This window comes from Heliangelus exortis, chromosome 1, assembly GCF_036169615.1.
Source record: "Heliangelus exortis chromosome 1, bHelExo1.hap1, whole genome shotgun sequence".
NCBI lineage: Eukaryota > Metazoa > Chordata > Aves > Apodiformes > Trochilidae > Heliangelus > Heliangelus exortis.
In genome coordinates, this window is record NC_092422.1 from 154252371 (window position 1) to 154268187 (window position 15817).

The window sequence follows — 15817 nt, forward strand, 5'->3', positions numbered from 1 at the left end:
TCTGCATTTCAGTCAATGATCATGCTTGCTTGGACCATGATTACTCATCTAAGATTGCTTCAGTTCAGATCTGTTTAGCTAATATATGACAGTGCTATGTCTTCTGGTGTCCAGGTTATTTCTAAGTTAAAGAAGTTTCTTCATGGCAAGCAATGTGAGCCCAGTAACAGAAGCCAACAACTTGGCTTTTGTCAATTCTTGCTGTGTTTTGAATATTACAAGCAGATTGTTGATGTTCAGCAGAGGTGTTTTGGGTTAAGTGCAGAGGTTTTGGGTGCTGGGAATTTGTAATATTGAGCTAGATTTATTGGGTTTTTTTAAGTAATGTGTGACCTGATGCTAAATAATAACTTTATTGTACTGAGTTTTGTATGTGGGAGGAGAGATGTTTTATGTGGCTACATATTTAAAGAAAGCTAAACATCTAGATATATTAATGAATTTACATATTACTTTTAATTTCTCAAATTAAAGGTATGAGTATTTAATAAGCCTCTCGACAGTGTTCAGTCATTCACACCAAGCTTTTCAATTGCTGCTGTTTCAATTAAACATGTAGCAGAGTTCTTACTTGTTAAACTCATCCTGCAAATAAAGCATCAAAAAGGTTATTTATTAAAAGAAACAAAACCAAAACCAAAAAACCAATATTTTTTTGAGATCTTCCCCTTGTGTTAAGTGCTGGTGAGGCTGCACCTTGAATATTGTGTTCAGTTCCCTAGCTACAGGAAGGACATTGAGGTGCTGAGGCATGTCCAGAGAAGGGCAAGAAAGCTGGTGATGGGTATAGAGTTCAACTATCATAAGGAACATTGCAGGGAACTTGGTTATTTAGTCTGAGGAAGAGAATCTGAGGGAAGACCCTCTACCACTACCTTAAAGGAGGCTGTAGTGAGGTGGGAATCAGTCTCTTTTCCCATGTAACTGGTGACAGGACAAGAGGAAACGGCCTGAAGTTGCACCAGGGGAGGTTTAGATTGGATATTAGGAAAAATTTCTTCACTGAAAAAAGTGTCCAAGCATGGGAATAGGCTGCCTGGGGAAGTGGTGGAGTCACCATCCCTGGAGATGTTAAAAAACCATGTGCACATGGGCCTTCAGGACATGGTTTAGTTGGCAAGGTGGTGTTGGGTCAAGGGTTGGACTTGATGATCTTGAGGTCTTTTCCAACCTTAGTGAGTCTATGATCTCAGCAACAGAGTTATGACTTCAAATGAGTTTCTTTAGTGGAGGAAGAGTGAGGGGAAGCTGCAGTGTAAGAAAGAGATGGAAACAGCCACTTTCTGTGTTAAGGCATCATCTGGAGGAGCAATGTTACAGCTGTGTCCTGTCCAGTCTGCTGTCTGGTCACTCGGCTAATGGACCTCTCTGTCTCCCTCGGGCTGCTCCCCAGATGCTCTGTCTCTGCAAGCTCAACAAACAAGTCATTGCTGAGACTGCATGGAGATTAAGCTTTTCTTGCAGTACAGCTGGAAAGGAGCTGCCAGGATGGAGTGAATTTCTCTCCCTTCCTTTGAGGCAGATAGAAAGTGCTGCTTACTGCTACTTTTTCCATTTTCCTTTTTCCTTTTTCCTTTTTCCTTTTTCCTTTTTCCTTTTTCCTTTTTCCTTTTTCCTTTTTCCTTTTTCCTTTTTCCTTTTTCCTTTTTCCTTTTTCCTTTTTCCTTTTTCCTTTTTCCTTTTTTCCTTTTTTCCTTTTTCCTTTTTCCTTTTTCCTTTTTCCTTTTTCCTTTTTCCTTTTCCCTCCTTCCCTCCTTCCCTCCTTCCCTCCTTCCCTCCTTCCCTCCTTCCCTCCTTCCCTCCTTCCCTCCTTCCCTCTTCCCTCTTTTCCCTTTTCTTTTTTTTCCCTTTCCCCTATGTATTTTTCCCAAAGAAGCTTTGTAAACTTCTATCAGATGAAATTCTGCAAGGCTTAAAAGCTTAGGAAGATTTATTTGCAGCACATTCTTAAATAAAGTATTTTTCTACCTCTCTCTTCGTTTCAAGAAGAATACTTGCCTAAATTTTTCAGGCTTCTACTTTGAAGAATAGTGTCTATGGGTTTGCTAGCAACAGCAAGCGATTTTTGTGGAGATGAATATTCCTTTCAAAAAATATCTAGAAGCTTAAAACCACTCATAAAATGTGGGCAATATTCTGAAATGCTCAGGGGATGCAACAGGAATGTAAAAGGCCGCAGCTATGTTGATATAATCGAAAAAATATTTCCTCCAGAATAAATAAAAAAGGCTCCATCTACATTAATCTTCTGGGCTTAAGCCATTTTGTGCTTGCAGAAGAATTCTCAGTCCTGAAGTAGTTATTAACTTACAGGATAAAGTAACTCAAAACTAAATAGGAAACTTGCTGTATTTTATGGCATAGAGGAAGCTGGCTATGCATCAGTGGAAGTTTATACAGAAATAATACAACTGTGTCAGAATTTAATATGTAAAATGTCACTTATTTTTAAATGTGAATAATACAAAGTAGAATACTTTTTCTTCTGAGTCATCTGTAGATAAAGTTTTTACAGCTGGTTCAACATTTTCTAATGGAATGCTTTTCTGATAAAAATGCTTTTTCATCAAAATATAAATTTAGTATCTGTTCATTCATTTTTCATTTTTTTCTTTGAATTGAAAAGGTTAAAAGGTTTTGGTGGTGTTATGACATTTCATTTTACCTTTTTTCAATGTAATATTTCATCTGTTTTCTCTTTCAATCAGCTCCACTGGTAGCTCTTTTCAACCCCAGACTTCATTATATTTCTCTTCCTTTTATTTTTTTTTAAAGTTTTTGATTAGCCAAGGGAGAAATTTACAAAAGGAAAAAAAAAAAAAGCTTTCCTGTGGAAATAGTAATCCAGAATTTAATTGCTGCTTATGAGAACAAAATTTGAAGTTGCAGAGTTCTGCATGAACCAACAATTCAATCTGCTGGAAGTGGCTCCTCCTATTGTTCCCCTCTCTGAGTTTCATTTTCCCTCTAATTTCTAGAATTTAATTTTTTTGAAACAGAAATGAAGTATTACACAGATGGCTCCATCTTTGCCACTCCAGGGAGAAACTGCTAGTGGCTCGTTGTCAATACCTGATCATCAGGAGAAGATGTGGAGCAGGATGTGGCTCATCACAGATGTCCTGAGGTGCTGTAAGGGTGGGCATCCCACCTGCATCTCATCTCCCAGCACCTATTATGGAATCATTGCCTGGAGCTGTTGGATAATGCTGTGTCATTTCAACTACAACCAAACATTTAGTGACAGCAGCTTTGTTGTATTACTTGCTGTGATCTACAGCATTATTTACCACTCTTAGGAGACAAAAAGTGTGGAGTCTGCTTGTAGCTATAGGTGTAGCTTTATATGAGAGATTATTCCTGCTGCATACCTACACAGCTTTTTAAAAGCTTTTCCTGTAGACTTGAAGTTTCAGCATTAGTTTGTGGTTTTAAAACATAGCTGGGGGCACTCAGAGTTCAGAGCTGCAGGTGACACATCTGCACTTGAGCTCAGTGGCATCACTGGATAAACCTCTGAAAAGCTGGGCTCCCATGTTGGCCACTAAAGGCCACGGGTAACCTGTAAATGCATTTTCTCTCTGCTGCATTCCAACTGTTACACAGAAAATGGAACCATGTGTGGGTGAGTGCTCAGAAGTCCTGTCCCTCTCAGGGGAGAGACAAACAACCATCTTGCTCTTCAGCCTGGAAATTTAGCTGTGCAACTCTGGTCCTGTTTCCTCAAACTGAGGCATGACAGGAGGCTTGACAAGCATTTTCCACCCTATGCTGTCTGACTAGAATGGAAGAAACCAGGCTTCCATGTATGCCTATAGTAATTTTCCAATGTTATGAGTAAATGTGATGTCAGGACAGGAGCAGCTGGGATGTAACTCAAAACCATGTGAGAGAAACATGAGCTAACATTCACCTCCTTTTGAGTTAGAGAATAAAACAAGTCTCAGTTTCAAATGTTTTCTTTGAAATAATTTTGCATTCCTTCCCTTTTCTTCCTTACCATTTCAAAAGCAAATTTCAGACACTTTTACCATCAGGGGGAAAGAGACCCCTCACCCCAGTATTTAGATGCTTATGCAAATAATAGGTTTTTTTTCCTTTTTTGTTGGCAAAAGCCTATAGCAAGCAAGAACCTAGGTGAATTTCTAAGGTCTGCTTTCCCCTTCCCTCCAAAAGTCAAAGAAATATTTAAATCAAATGGAACTTTTCACTATGCATGTAAAGTACTGTTCTGGAAGGTAGAAGAAAGAATGCACTTCAAAAGAAATTTCAAATATTAAGCTTTAACTTTTTAATATGACAAAATAAAATAATTCAATGAAAAAAAAATCTGGTGTTATTGTATTTCACCTGAAGCAATTTGACACATTTGGTACCAGTAAATTATTTCATATTGCTAAAGTCTGACTCCCCAGCTGCTCCAAATCTGTTCTGAAGTTTCACCTGCAAAATGCTCTCAGGTAGAAGAAAATCTGTTTGCAGTGAGCTTCTCATGAACAGGTATCATAAATGGCGTTTTAAAAATCCAAAAGAAGTAGCTTCAAGCCACAAATATATCTCAGAAAGCTGGCAGCTGTTTCTGGATACTTTGGGATCAGGAGAAAGGCAGGATTTTTAAAATTATTAATTAAGAGTTTAAATTCTTGCCTTTAATATAAAAGTAGGGAAAAGAAGGGCATGGAAGAATACCTGTGAGTGTTAGATGGAGACATTCTCTGATATTTTCTGGGTTATTGGGGTGAATGTTGTATTGGGAAACATTGAATGATTTTACAATTGTGCTGTGTGATTTACAATTTTTATCCAGGGTACCCATTAGATTCTGTGAGCTTGATTAATTTTAGTTGCTTACAACATTCCTCATTTGGCCAGAGATTTTATCATCTCCTTTTCTGATGCTGGTACTTGTGCTGTGTCAAAGCAAATTCCCTGGCCTTACAGTTACAGCCTACAGCTTCTAGAGTAATTTGCAATTATTTCAGGGAAATAATTCAGATTTGGAAAGAGAGTTCAGTGCAGAGTCTGTGGGCTCTTCCCCTTTTTGCGTGGCAAGGATTACAGGGAAAACATACTCATTCCAGGAAAGAAAATGGCAGTTTGGTTCAAGTAAAATTGTAAAAAAGTAAAAAGGGAAATGTAGGAGCAGCAAATGCTGGGAAGGGGTGGGGGGGAGCTCGGTGGCTTTGTACAGGTGGAATGTGAAACTACAGCTGTGTAAGGAATGTCAACCCCATTCAGAGGACAATGATACCTCTCTTCAAGCAAGCACTGTGTGTTGTTTGGACAGATTTTAGACCCACATGATCTAAAAATTGTGCATAAAATGGGAAAGTGATAGAAGTTAGGATTTGATGGACCGCAGTGTTGCCAGGAGGCATGAATTACCTTTGGTGTTGACTTTAGAAATGCTCTGATAATTTTTGCTACCAGTCTAATGTACCAAAGTCCTCTGTTCTCAATAAAGCTCTGTGATTAATAGCTGCTTGGAGAACTACATTGAAATATTGGTTTTCATATATGTCCTGATATTTTTCTTGGTGTCTGTAGAACTAGCATTTAACGAGCAACTCTTAAATTTATTTTCATTAATTCTACTGTCTAAATAGAATATCTCCCTGACTTCTTTTGAGTAGTGTTTAATTAGGATTTGGGGGAATTTCTTGGTGCTCTCCCTTTGGTTCTTTTTTTTTTTTTTTTTTTTTCCTCCCCAGCATACTGTAATACAAACTATGTTCTTGATTGAAGCTACATATATTTATTCAAACTGGAACCATAATAAACATTAATTCTTGCAAACATGAAAAACATATTGTATACTCAAGGGCAAAGAGGTACTCTTGAGAAGTGGCATCTGCATGTTAGAATGCAATTAAAAAGAGATCTTTCTGAATTAGTCAATCCATTGTATTGTATAGTGCCTTTTGTATACTGGGATATGCAATGCAATCTATAGAGACCCGGCATATTTTGCTGTTCTAGAGCATGAGTCTTGCCTTCCATCCTGGATAATCTCTAGCCATTGGCATCAGGGTGATTAAGATCTCAAATCTGGCTTAATATTTAGTTAAATGAAGCCCCTACCCTCACTTTGACTGCACACTGACTAACTAAGAACTGTAATCAGACCGTTTTCTGTACCTTGTTAGCAAAGCTGAAATAGGGCATCATCTGTTCTGTTTGGTCAGTTAAACAAAAGCCATAGTCCACCTCTGAAACTACTCCATATAGATGGGATGAAAACATGCCTGATGGTAAAAATCAAAATGTATGCTAAAAAGACTGGGATGCAATGCATATAGTTTGAAGTAATTAACTAGAAAATGGGCAACACGTTCTTGTTGAAACGAGTTAAAGCAGACCAAGGAGTGGCTTTTTTTCTCTGTTGATCATCAGCTGTGTGCTTTGGTTTCTTTGGGATTGCTAAAACATCTCCAGCCAGGCTGTTTAGCCAGGCTGTCTGTGGTGAGCCTGGTTTTCTGGACTTTATCTGCAATAATGCACGTGCCAAACTGGCTTTATCTCAGTCAGTGCAAATACATAAATAGACACTGACCTTTCCAGTGTAAGAGAGAGGAAGGGAAGGACTCGATCTGGCTGGAAAGTGTCAGTTTGGCCTGCAGGCAAAGAAGGAGGAATGGCTGCCCTAACTCAACATTTTTATTTCAAATACAAAGTGACTGGGCATCACTCTCTTTCCAAGGTAACACAAGAGTTGATCTGAGCACACACCAGTGCCTTTGCCAGACAAGGTCCTCAGGCCTTTGGGCATGAGCCCCCCATCCCCCCCAACAGATCAATCCCACCTCTGTTGGGATTTTGGGTATGTGGAGAGGGGATGTGGTCCAGCTTCTATGTTGTTATAGACACTGAGCAGTCCAAAAAACAGTGTGGAACCCTGTGGGATTGTTGCATAGCTCACTGAAGGTGGGACATGGGATATTTTCAAGAGAGTAATTCCACCATGGTGACGTGATTGGAGTGATTTTATACTTGGAAAATGCTTCAAAGAGCATATTTATTCATTTCTATTTGTACCTGTGGCTGTACAGTTACTGACAGGTAAAATGCAAGCCTGTGTGTGGAGCAGCTCTGAGTGTGAAGAAGCCACAGCAGGGTGAGAAACCCGAACAAGGCTGAGTGATGGGGTGGTGATGGGGTGTCCCAGGGAGGGAGGCAGAAAGGGGACACTGTGGAGGGGAAGGTCTTGAGGCTGCACAGCCAAAATTTTCTGCCTCAAGTAACATTTTTCGCAGTAGCTAAGGGTGACAACTACAGATGTTATGCTGTGGGATTGTAAAGCACAGAGCAAAAAAAGCAATTCTGAACCCAAAGAGGAAGTGGGCAGCGCATCCAAAGGTGGCCAGAGAGGCTGTACTACTGCCCTGGGAGTTCTCTGGGTTTTTAGTCAAAACTCATGTGATTTACAGGGGCATAAAGTTGCTGCTTTATAAGCAGGAAATGTTGTAAGGAGAAGAATAATTAAAGGAAGTGGTCTCGGATGCAAAGCTATAGGAAGAGCAAATTTCTCATGGCTACAAGTAACTACAGGGCATACGAGCTGCCTGACTGAGGGTATAAAAATAGAAATAAGAGTTGGTTCTAATCTGCCCGAAGGCAACACAGTTAGATTTGTTTGTTTTATTGTAGCTTTATATAACTGATGAGATGCTAAACGGAGGTTCTTTCTCCATACAGGGGGTTTTCTGGCAGTGAGTTCCTTTTTATGCCAAGACTTCCACCTACAGGTGCAATGAGATTTTTTTTCTTTGGGTGTCAATGTCTAAATCTTGAGTAAGCTTTATCCTTTATATCATGGCCACCTGATTGCCTTTTGTAGTAATTATGAATTTTATTTTCAGAAGTCATCTTGTCAGTTTATAGACTTTTTGCTGCATATCTGACTATATATTTGGATCATTCAGTGATTGCATTGCATTACATTTAATTGCTGCTTTTTTTGGTGAAATATTTTAAAATAGGCTTACTACCAGTGTTGGCTTATTTGAGGCTTAGGTTTGGTTGCATTTCATGCTTGGCATGTACCATGTGGCAGGTGAGCAGGCACTGATGAAATAGTACATATTTATTTCATACATTTATTTGATTTCCTGAAATGGCTCATGTGAATTGTACTGGAGTGTGGCAGGATATCAGTTTGTGTTCAGAAAGAGCATAATCTGTAGCAAAGACATATCCCCCCTTTTTCTTCCAGGTATTCCTAAATAGGGGTGGAAGCCTGGCTTAAGCAGAGTTTGCAGGCTTTGAAGAAAGTCAGGGAAGGTTACACCACTGCAGAAGCTATTAAGAAGGGCTAGCATGGTTACAAATCATGTAGGAGGATTATATAGGGACTTTCAAAAGATCCTTTATGTCTTCTTGCTTAGGGGGGAGTGTAAGCCCAGCTTTACATTTAATGAGAAATCTGCTGTATTACAGTTCAGAAATTGACTTATGTAGCCAGGCATGGTTGATTTAGAGTCCTTGCAACCTGATATGGTGTGGAGGGGAAGAGCTGTGGTTCTCTTCTGAACAATTTTTATCATCTGAATGGCTCCCATGAGGCAGATGCTGGCTTCCAAATGACATTTTGGACATTGAGAAAGTAACACAATAGTGGTTTTCTTACATCATGATTCCTGTGATGCTGGACCTGCAGGTGAAGTATTGTTAACTTGCTGTTGCTCGGATCAAAAATTCAGCCTGGTTTTCTCCTTCTTGATCACAAGAGCTTGATGCTGTTTTCGGAGTTTTTAGGTATAAATTGGACAATTACCTCTGTGCTGCTCTGACTGTCAACAGGCCAGTAACCACCAGTCTGAGGTGCCTGTTTGGTGTGTGGTGACTAAAGGGATAGTCCATGGTGGGATGCAAAGGCAAGGTGCCTGAAAGCACTGATGTCTTTCCAGCTGAAATGAATCAGGCCATGGCATTTAGCAGACTTATGGGATCCCAGATGCAGATTGAGAGAGAGTTATTTTCATCACAGAGATGATGGGTTTTTTTCCCCTTTTTAAACAAAAAAAAAATTTTAAAGACTGTCTTAGACCTTCTGCAAACTGAGGGCATTTGGGGGTGTTGGCAGTGCAAGTTTATGGATGTTGTGGAGATGAACAAGTTGCACAAGTGCATGCCTGGGTTTGCAGGTGATTTGAAAGAGAAATACTCAAGCTCAAAGCCACGGCTTAGGCTCATTGGTTCGAGTCCAGGCCATCAATCCCAGGCATTTGCAGGATATTTTCACGTGGGGTACATTATTGCCAGCATGATTCTGAGCATTGAGCTAAGTGAGCCCTTGATGTATAAACTAAAAGTCAGCTATAAAATCTGTGAGCAGGGTTAGGGTGGAGGTTCAAGGTTCCTGCATGCCAGCATAATGGCTACAGTAGAGCTACCTGAATATCACCTCATAGGAGGTCAGTCTTCAATGGCTGTATTTTCCTCAGTGTGAAATGTAATGGGCCAATGTTCTTCAATTTCAGAAGGTTGAGATGAAAGACACTGGGTTCCAGATGATCAGGAGAACATTACCTGAATTATATCCCAAATATTAGCTCTGGGAGACTTAAAATGTTTTCTATGAACTCAAGTCGTGAAGGTGCAATTCAGCATCTTCATTCTCTGGCACAGGAATTTCATGGTAGGTAAAGAACAAAAGCTATACATGTCAGGGGAGGCTGACGGGGGCACTGTCAGTCCATTCTCATGGTATCAGAGTGAAACCTGTGTACAGTCATTTTGTGGAGGAGATAATAAGTGGTCATTGCCCTCTTTGTCTCTGCCCTGTGGCAGACAGCCCTACCTGGGCTGTACCTGACATATTTATCTAGTAAATTTTTACAGCTTTCAGTAATAGAAATTACACAGAACACTAGGAAGTCCCATCCAGTACTTCGCTGGACTTCTCTTTCCATATGTGTGGTATGTGTTTCCTGATGGCTAACTTAAAAGTCCCCCTTGGCTACAATTTCAGAACATTTTTCTCTTATCTTTTCCATGTATGTCTGCTATCAAGTCTCCCCACAGTCTTTTTCTGTAGGATAAACAACTACACCTCTTTTAATTAGACCATTTTTTCTAAACTTCTGTACATTTCTTAGTTTCTGATAGTTTGTAAGGAAGATCCGTGACAATTAACCATGTGGTGCCCTCAGAATTTTCAAAGTTTCCTTTTGGAGATGGTGCAAAAACATCAATGCCATATCCTCTGAAGTGCAGAGCTTAATGACACCTTTCTACTTGAACAAGTTTGTATTTAGTGTTGCTGGTTATTCCTGTAGCTGGAAGATCACTGGATGTTGCTCTTAGTGAGGTGTCCTGGTTTGGGCCAGGATAAAGGTGATTTTCTGTCTTGTACTTTTGCTTTCAGCTAAGTCTCTTGTAAGTAGCTGCACTTGCTGAAATTAACAGCAAGTTTCTCAGACAGTGTCTGCGTCTAGGACTGATAACACTTGATGTTTATGGTTACTGCTAAAGACTGATGTGCAGAGCCAAGGACTCTGTTCAGCTCTGAGGAATATTTTGCCCTCCAGAAGGAAGAAAGAAGTCCCACCTGCAGCCCTCGTCTGGGGAGGAACGGACAAGATAGATGCCAGAATTGACCAAACAGAGTATTCCATCCCATACACATCATAGTATAAATTTGAGGCTTCACAAGGGTCAAACAAGCTTCCTGCCCTTCCTGCTTCCCCTTCTTCGCCTGTTCCCTGTTTTGCTTCAGCGTCCTGGGAGAATTCCATCCGTTCGCCTGCCTGTGCTCCTGATCCGTGCCAGCCCATATCTGTGTGTTCCTGCCTCCAGCTCCCGACTACTGCCAACTCCAGGAGTCTCCAGCCTGGACTTTCCTAGGGCTGCCCTGCAGCCTCGGTGGTGATGTGAGAGTTATTGGGGGAAAAGAGTGAAGGAACGGGGGATCAATTTTCCTGTATATTTGTACATATTTAGTATTTTTTCCTATTTATCATTACTGTTTCATTAAAGTTGTGTAGTTCAGTTTCCAACCCATAAGTCTCTCTCCCTTATTCTCTCTCCTTTCTCTATCAGGGAGGAGAGAGAGATTAATAGAGAGTGTCTGTTACTCGGTTTAATTGCCAGGCCAGTGTTAAACCATGACATGAGGCAAACCTAGAATCCTAACATACACACTCATCTTTCCTCCTTAATAATATTCACCCAGGACTGAACAGGGAACAAAACTGAGATATCTTCTCCTTTCAAGGGTGCTGCAATGACAGCTCTGACAGTCTGTGTTGGCTCATCTCACTCATCTCTTTAACTCAGTAAATTGAATGTACTTCTTGCAGTGGCAGACAGACAGACAGACAGACAGACAGGTGCAAGCACTGAGCCCCCTCTCTGGGGGGCACCGTGAGGACTGAGTGAAGCTGCTGCTGTGTGACTTCACTTACCAGTGTATAGAGCCAAGCTGAACTAAACCCACCTGCAGGCCATGAAGTAATACCAAGTACTATTTTCTTTCTGTTGATGATATCTAACAAGGTTGTGAATGTGATAAGAGTGTAGAATGGAAATGTGTAGTGTATTCTGGTTTCTTGGCTGGCTCACTTACTTGTAGGTTAATTCATCAGTGGGAATTCTTCCATCCCGGCCATCTCCAGCCTTTTCCTTAATGTAAAACCCACTGGCTTGTCTCCCTTCCCTTGCGGCAGGGCTTGACATATGCACAGTGTAGCTTGTTATTAGGAGCAATGCTGCAAATCTAAGTGATGGGACTAGGCTCAATAGGAGATAGTTTAGGTGAAATGAGACAATAAATGCAAAGGCCACACAGATCTGTTCTGTGAGCCACTGTTGTGCCAGAAGAAGAAATGGGAAAGTCAAAGATAAATAATCCTTGGTGTGAGTATGATGCTCTTTATAGCAATTCCCTCAAGCACTTTATAGTCATTCAGATTCCATGTGTGGTGTTACTGCACAGTTAAATCTATCCCTAGAAGTCTCTGGAGACAATTAAAATGAGGGTTTCTGCATGGGGAGTATATGGGGAAGAAATATTGCAACACCCTTTTCCTCTACAGTAAAGAGACACACATGACGAACCACTTCTACTTTTGCTGCACAGACAAAAAAATTGGGAGAGATCTATGGCACCCCTGTGATATTCTGGGCAGTACACGAATATAGCAGACAGGAGCTTTTTCTCATCCCTGCAGTATTAAGCAAGGCCTTTAAAAAGCAGAACTATATCAGTTAAGTTCATCAGCACTGCTTTCCTGGCTCCAGTCTTGTCAGATTTCTTGCAGTTCCAGTTCACCAGTTCAAGATGTGCCATCCAAGAGATACCCAGGGCCTGCTGCCCCTCATCCCAGCACTGTGGCTGTGACTGGCACACTGGCTGCATTCATCTTTTCAAGGTGGTTGCTGGGCAGGGAGGTGTGAGTGCTGGTTTGTTAAGCACCAAAAGAAGCATGGTGAGGAAATGAGAACAAACTGTGTTGCAAAATAGGTCATCAAGTCTGGTTACCCCAAAGTCAATAGCAATGTTCCAGTTGACCTCAGCATGACCAGGACTTAGGCAATGGTACTTTTTTGCCACGTACAGTTCTGCTAGGCACAAGTGCATTTGTTTTTGTGGCTTTTTCCTGGTTAACAAAGAATGACTTTTTTTCCATTTTTGGCCTTTATGAGCCCTTGTTTTCAATTAATGAATCAGCAATTTAAATTCTTCATCTAGACTGACTGAAGGATACTTGTTTATATTCCCCTTCAAGATGGGCCCTGAGTGAAAATACAAGGCAAATCTGAAACAGCCTCTCAGATGAGATAAAATTGAGCTTTTTGTGGCTGCTCTTCCTTGCCCCCATCCCATCTGGCAGCATCCTTTTTGTTGTCCATGCCAATAAGCAGGGAATCATCCCTGACTTGGTGCTTCTTTGAGTCCTTGTGAGTGGACTGTCTGCAAGTCTTGAGGAATCTTTGCACACTTTTCTACTTCTCTATCTCTCTCCATGTGACCATCTTACTCTACTACAGTTACTTTTGCAGGGCAAAGGCAGCCTTTTTTATATGCTTGTGCATAACCAGGAATCATGGTTTCTATGTCTGTGTATGAGGATGGAGCATGCAATGATATGGCCCAGTGGTCAACAATACCCTATTAAAGCGATGTCATCCATAGTTGTTGTGCTTATTTTTATTTTTTATTTATTTGTTTTGTTTTTAAGTAGTGCAGAGATCCTTGGCATGTGACCCAAGGAAAGATGTGAAATCACTGGCATCCTGTTTTTCTGATGCAGTAGTGGGTATGTTATCTTCTGCAACTTTTTTTTGAGGGAGGACCAGATACCATCCTCTTGAAGGCATGAATTTACCCCAGATTGTTGTTAGGATGCCTGGATAGTCCCAGAGCTTGGGGATTTTGAAATTGCTATATCTGAGAAGTGAGGAACTTGTAGAGAGAACCTATATAGTGATAATTAGCAGTGGTGGTTTCTCTTTAAAGTTTGGTATCTGATCCCACTGGGCACTTGTAAGGCTGAGTACTTTTCCAAAACCTGCTGTTATGTGAAGCCTACAAAATAAACATCTTTTCCAGGGAAGATCAGAAACTTGGATTTTGTGATTTCAAAGTCTTCTCTCATCAGAGATGAAAAACATGGAGGCAAAAGTAGGAAGTGTTAGGGGTGGTTCTATCCCAATGTAAATTAGGTTCTTCCTGTTAGCTTCATTGCTAGCATTTTGATCCTGGAAGGAGCATAGCTGCAGAACTCTTCATTTGTACCAATTAGGGATGCAAGAGATAATATCTGGTTTTATTCTTTTAAACATAAGCTCTCAGCACTTCTTTTCCCCTTTTTCCAAGCACTTCAAAGTTTGATATGACAATTTCCTCCATCCAATATTACTCTTCCTAACCATATAAAGTTGATTTTCACACTGATTTGATTTGCACAATGTCCCTGTTAGCCTTTCTCTTTTCTTTCTCCTACTTCTGAGTACTGCCAGGTCTGCACTTCATATAACTTTTCACTTTATTCTCTTTGCCAGCTTTTGTTGAGGGTTGTAGGGTAAGGTAACCTGGAAGGCCAGCTTGGCCTGGCAGGGCCCTTAATGTAGTGGCTGCTACTGGCTCATGTTTAGTGGTTCCAGAGAAGTGCTGGGGGGAGCTGGAGTGAAGGGAACTTAGCCTGATGCTCTCTCTATGAGTGTAGGTCTAGCAAATGGCTTCACTTGTGTATATATGCAGAAATGTGAGCTTGTAAAAATGTCAACTTTTTACTCAACAGAGTCCCTTCTTTCATATCCTGAAGGTTTATTTTCCCACTGATGAAAACAAGTTTTCATTCCTTCAGAGAACATTCAGCTACAGAAAAGCAAGCCAGTGTATGTTGCTTTGCTCCTAACTAGCATCTTGCTAGCTTAATAGCTTTTTTTATCATATGTTTGTCAAGTGTTAAAATTTTACATAACTATGGTACCTTTTCTTCTCCTGGGAGCTGACAATGTACAAGACAGATCAAAATCAAAGCTGATTTACTAAGAGACCTAGCAGAGGTCTTGGTTTCAGAAATTACATGTTCTTGTAATAGGCACTTTTTCTTTATGTCTGTAAGAGCAAAACTCTGGCTTGTCAGCTGAGATGGGATCTTTTCATGCCTAAGCTGAAATTCGAGCTGGTGTCTGACTGAGAGGGGTAAAAATGAAAAACCACAGTAAATACAGCTTTTGTGTGATAGCAGCAGTAGTTTTGATAATATAGAAGTGAGGTAAACTAGTATGTACACTATACTATAAGTGTATTTCAGGGTAATCCTATTACATATAAGAGGGTAAGAGTAAATAAGTATTTTTCAAATCTCACTGATTCTAGTGTGCTTTTCTGATGGCTCTTGTCAAAGATATCTGCTGTCTACAGTGTACCTTTGGATCAGTGTCCCTGATACAGGAGGTCTTTGCTGTCTTTCCTGCTACACACGCAAAAAAAATTCATCCCCCAGACATGTGAAGCTGAGCCTTAGGTCTGACTGTTCAGAAGGAGCCTCTGTTCAGAGGAGTTTGTGACTCCTCTGGGCCCCTCAGTTCAGGAAGGAGATTGAGGTGCTGGAGTGGATCCAAAGGAGGGCAAACAGGCTGGTGAAGGGACTCGAGCACAGATCCTATGAGGTGAGGCTGAGGGAGCTGGGGCTGTTCAGCCTGGAGAAGAGGAGGCTCAGGGGAGACCTCATCACTCTCTACAACTCCCTAAAAGGAGGGTGTAGCCAGGGGGGGGTTGGTCTCTTTTCCCAGGCAACTCTCAGCAAGACAAGAGGGCACGGTCTCAAGTTGTGCCAGGGGAGGTTTAGGTTGGATATTAGAAAGAATTTCTTTACAGAGAGGGTGATCAAGCATTGGAATGGGCTGCCCCGGGAAGTGGTGGATTCTCCGTCCCTGGAGATATTTAAAAAGAGACTGGATGTGGCACTCAGTGCCATGGTCTGGTAACTGCAGCGGTAGTGGATCGAGGGTTGGACTTGATGATCTCTGAAGTCCTTTCCAACCCAGCTGATTCTATGATTCTATGATTCCTTAATATCTGAGTAACTCAGCTTGTCTTCCTCCTGGTTTCCAGCTCAAGCACCCTGTACCCAGCCATTGCTGGCAGCTACCCAGTCTGCTTCTTCAGTTCTTTATCCTGTTTTTCTCACTGTGTTTTTTTCTGTGGCTCTGACATCTCTCCTAGGTACCTGCCAGCCCTCCCCACCTGCAGCTGCTATTTTTCAGTCTTTATTAGTGTCTCTTTTAGTTGGCCTTTTAATCGCAGTTAGGGGGTCAATTGAGTCCCCCATTAATGCTTTCTGGGCTGCTGTCATGTTTTGTGGAG

At 41.1% G+C, this 15817-nt stretch overlaps 1 protein-coding gene across 1 annotated transcript in view; it reads left to right on the top strand.

The window, feature by feature from the left end:
* Window positions 1–15817, top strand: part of ST8SIA1 (ST8 alpha-N-acetyl-neuraminide alpha-2,8-sialyltransferase 1) — a 117639-nt gene that overhangs the window by 27169 nt on the left and 74653 nt on the right. The gene's annotated exons all lie outside the window — the stretch shown is intronic.